Below are 4,565 nucleotides of genomic sequence, written 5' to 3' on the forward strand. Positions count from 1 at the left end.
AGTTGGGGTGTATGTACACCAACTCCCCATCTGACATTGAGGGATGTTTTCATGGGCCTTGACTGCCCTATGTGTGGTCGAGTGCCCTCCTGCCACCAAGAGAGGGCCCTGAGCAGAGAGCAGTGGGAAGTCAAGTGAGCAGCCTTCAGCATGCAGGAGAGGGTGCTGAGTGGGTCGGGTGGGTACCAGCAGTGGCTGCTGCAGCTTCTTAATGTTTCTCTGCAGGATTACAGGCTCCGTGGGCACAGCTGGTTGATCGTCTTCCTGCAGGGGAGGTCCTAAGGTGCCGAGGGTAGACAGGCAAGTATGCAGAGGGAGCCCAGAGCCTGCACCCAGCTTCACCATTCAGATAAGTTGCTCTTCCCTGGAGCGTAATGCGGACTTACAGAAACTGGAAGTGACTGGTCAGCGCTGACCGGACTGGCCATTTGAAATCTAAGCCTTGTGCTCGGGCTTGGAAAAATGAGCTGGGAGTCTCTCCTGGGGATTTGACACCTAAAACAAAGGAAGTTGTTGGTTGGCTTAGCAGCCAGGGTGGGAGTCCTATGCAGTCAGGGTTGCAGGGGCCCTTGGATGCCATGTGGCCCAAACGAGAACCCAGGTTGTGGAGAGAGGATTGTGATAAGTTCCTGTGGTCCCTGAAAGGGCTGCTTGAGTCCTGGTGGCTTTCTGTTCCCAGCTCCAGTTTCCTTGGGCTGTGGATTGAGCCCTCAGATTTCTGTGTATGTTTTCAGCCAACCTGTCTTTACTTGAGTAAGCTAGGGTGGGGTTCTCTCCATGTGACAGAAAGCAGTGATAAGAGCAGACAACATGGAGGTGGAGACTACGTTTTAGAACATCTCTAACAGGCCTGTCTTCCACTAGGCTAGACCAGCTTCCTTATATGGTGGGTCTCAGGGGTCCACGAGAGCAAAAATGAAACAAAGTCACCGCATTCACCACATTCTACTAGTTGAAGTAAGTCATGAGGCCAACCCAGGTTAAAGGCCCTGGAGACTCTGCCTCTTTTTTGGCGGGGAAGGGACTCCACCTCTTGATGGCGTTTGCCTGCAAAGAACTTTTGCCCGTATTTACTCATAAAAACTTCATAGTTTCTATTCTTGCGTCTGTTTGGGTAAAATGTATTTTTCTAAGAATTTTTCACACGCTCTGAATTTTTAAATTGTCATCAATTTGTTCTTAATATCCTCATATTATCTTAAGGTCTGTCAAACCTGTAACAAAGGCCCCTCTTTCATTTCTCTCTTTTCTTCTTTTGGCTGAGCCATGTGGCTTGTGGGATCTTAGTTCCCACCTGGGCCCTCGGCAGTGAGGCTGTGGAGTCCTAACCACTGGACCGCCAGGGAATCCCCCCCTTTTTCATTTCTGACATTGGTTATTTGTGTCCTATTCCTTTTTTTCTTGATGAGTCTTGACAGGAGTTTATCAATATTATTAGTCTTTTCACAGAATCTGCTTTTGGCTTTGTTGGTGCTCTCTAGTTCATATATTTATTTTTAATTTAAATCTCTTCTTTATTATTACCTTTCCTTGGATTTAATTTTCTGTTTTCTGCCTTTTTGAATGTTTAGCTCACTGATTTTCAGCCTTTTCCCTTTTCTAATATATGCACTTTTTCCCCAAAGCATGGCTATTTAGCTTTCTTCATTGATCTCAGATTATTTAGACGTTTAAAATTGTATTTTTAAATTTCTAAACATATGGGGATTTTTCTAGTTATCTTGCCTAATTGCAATTGGGTTGAGAACATATTTTTTATGATTTCAGTCTTTTGAGATCTGTTTCGACTTTCTGGCTTGGCATATGGTCAGTTGTTGTTCATGTGCCGTATGTGCTTGAATGCTTGGCTCGTGACGCATTATCTTAGCTTGGATTCCCCCAGAAACAGACTTTGAGACAAGGGTTTGGGAGATGATCCCATAAAGCACTGGTAGAGCTGTGGGAAGTGCGGCAGGGAAGGGAAGGCAGCACATCAGAGGTGCATTTTCAAGCAAGGTATCACTGTGGGCAACAGCTTCATTCTCTGGGCAACTCTGGGAAACAGTGGAAATAGGCTTCCCACTCCCGTGTTGAGGGCATTTGTACACCCTTCATTTGGTTGAGGGCTACTTAAGGGGACGGGTTTTTTGGTTTTTGTGGGGTCTTTTGTTTTTTTTTAGTTTGGCCTGCGGGATTTGGGTTCCCTGGCCAGGGGTTGAACCCGTGCCCCCTGCAGTGGAAGCGCAGAGTGTTGACCACTGGACCGCCAGGGGAGTCCCAAGGGGATGGATTTTTAATTCCCTGCCGCTTCCCGCTTGCCACACACATCAGGCAGAGTGGGCTCTGGTGGAGAGGAATCTCTCCAGCAAAGATCAGCTGCCTTGCCTGCTTCACCCACTGGGTTCACGTCTGTGGCCGCCACCTGTGGCCGCCACCTGTGGCCGCCACCTGTGGCCACGGCTGCCATTGCTCCCGTCTGTCGTGGCTGCCTCAGCAGCAGCCAGCGTCATCCTGACCACCTTTGCTGCCTGTCACTACTGATGCCATCACCACATCCCGCCATAGCCACCGTTGGTGGAGGTATTGAAATGACAAGAATGCCTTCAAAATGCTTGACTCCGTTCACAAAGAATGGCTGCATTCAACCCAGGAGGCCAGTGAGAAGTGGTGGGCGTGAAGGCGGGGGCGGGGGGGGGGGGGCGGTGGAGCCCTGGGAAGTGTATGGGGAGGGACGGACGGCAGTGTTGGGGGAACGCGTGTGCACGCTGAAGGGGCTGAGTGAGCGGATAACGCTCAGGGTTCTGAGGAGGCAGAATTCCAGTCAAGGCTTCAGAGCCGCAAAGTTCGGCTCGGGCGGCAGATGGGCTTGGGCGGCTCCTTGGCGGTCCTGGCGGTTTCTCCTGGCCCTGTTAATGTCGGGGCCAGGCCCGGGGAGGATGGCGCCCTAGAGCCCAGCCTCGCCGGGCTAGGGGCGGGAGGGGACGCGGTGGGGACCGGCCACGTCGGAGGTGACCCGAAGTCTGCTGCAGCGCTGGGGTGCCAGCTTTGGGAGAGGCTCCGACTTCTACTCTTGGGGCCAGCTGGTGGAGGCGATAGAGGAGTATCAGATATTAGCAAGACACCTACAAAAAGAGGCCCAAGCTCAGCACAGCAATTCTGAATTCGCCGAAGAACAAAAGAAAACCATACGCAAAATGGCAACATGCTTGGAATTACGAAGTGCAGCTTTACAGCCCACAGGGTCCCAAGAAGAATTTAAACTGGAGGGCCTGAAGAAGCTAGAACCAATCCTAAAGAATGTTCTTACATATAATGAAGAATTCCCACTTGGTGTTCAGCGGGTCGGTCCCCTTAAGAAGAGTTTTAGCACCTGGTGAATAAGAGAATTTGGAGTTTGAAGAAGAGAGTGGTGCTAGAGCAGGGCCTCCAGATGCCTTTCTTGCTAAGAGTTCCCCGTACTTTATTACCAAGGTTGCCATCAGAACCAGGAGTGACGTTACTCATTATCAGAATTGAGAAAATTGGCCTGAAAGATGCTGGGCAATGCACTGATCCCTATATCGCAGTTAGCCTAAAAGATCTGAATGGCATAGATTTAACTCCTGTGCAAGATACTCCAGTGGCTTCAAGAGAAGAATATATGTATGTTCATTTTAATGTGGACATTGAGCTCCAGAAGCATGTTGAAAAATTAACCAAAGGTGCAGCTATTTTCTTTGAATTCAAACACTATAAGCCTAAAAAAAAGGTTTACCAGCACCAAGTGTTTTGCTTTCATGGACAAGGATGAAATTAAACCTGGGCCAATTGTAATAGAACTATACAAGAAACCCACTGAGTTTAAAAGAAAGAAATTGCAATTGCTGACCAAGAAACCACTTTATCTTCATCTGCATCAAACTTTGCCCAAGGAATGATCGTGACATGAATACCCTGGAACTTCTGTGAATCTTACCACTCAGTAGAAACCATCCTAGCTCTGTGTAGCCTATTCACCCTTCAACAGGCAGGAAGCAAGCCGTACCCAGGCCAGCAGGCCAGAGTGAGTCCATTACAAAGCTGTAGCACAGAATTCAAAGTCCAGCACGTCACTGATGTGAAAGACTCCTTTGGATACAGCCTTATTGTAGATCTTGAAACGTTTTTCACTTTTCTATTAATTGTGCAATGAATAGCCTCTTTTCTAATGTGCCACTACTCCTGCCCTGCTTCCTGGAATGACACTGTTGTGGGTGGAATGTGCTCACCTGCACACTTAATACAGCAACAAGAGTGTGCTAGAGTTTACACACCTGTCCACTTCTGCTCCAGTATGTTCTTCGGTTTTTCGAGTTAATGTCAAACTTTGGGTTGATGTGGGTAGGATAGTATGAAACTGCCTTTCAGAGGAATTGGACCAATTATGCTGCCCAAGGTCAGTCTGGAAATTTATAGACTGCTCCTCGGAGACGGCCTTGATTCACCCTGATCTCATGGTTCTCCTGCTTAGACATAGTGTGTCTTGGCCAAATCAGCATCCCGTATGGCTGTGTTCGCAGGTTGTAGCTGTGACTTTTCCAGATGACCAGATCGTTTTTCTGAAAGAG

At 48.5% G+C, this 4,565-nt stretch overlaps 1 pseudogene; it reads left to right on the plus strand.

The window, feature by feature from the left end:
- The first annotated feature begins 810 nt into the window (after positions 1-810).
- LOC103069030 (axin interactor, dorsalization-associated protein pseudogene) lies at positions 811-3,896 on the plus strand (annotated as a pseudogene).
- The last annotated feature ends 669 nt before the right edge of the window (positions 3,897-4,565 follow it).

Source organism: Lipotes vexillifer, unplaced genomic scaffold (genome assembly GCF_000442215.2).
Source record: "Lipotes vexillifer unplaced genomic scaffold, Lipotes_vexillifer_v1.1 scaffold1275, whole genome shotgun sequence".
Lineage (NCBI taxonomy): Eukaryota > Metazoa > Chordata > Mammalia > Artiodactyla > Lipotidae > Lipotes > Lipotes vexillifer.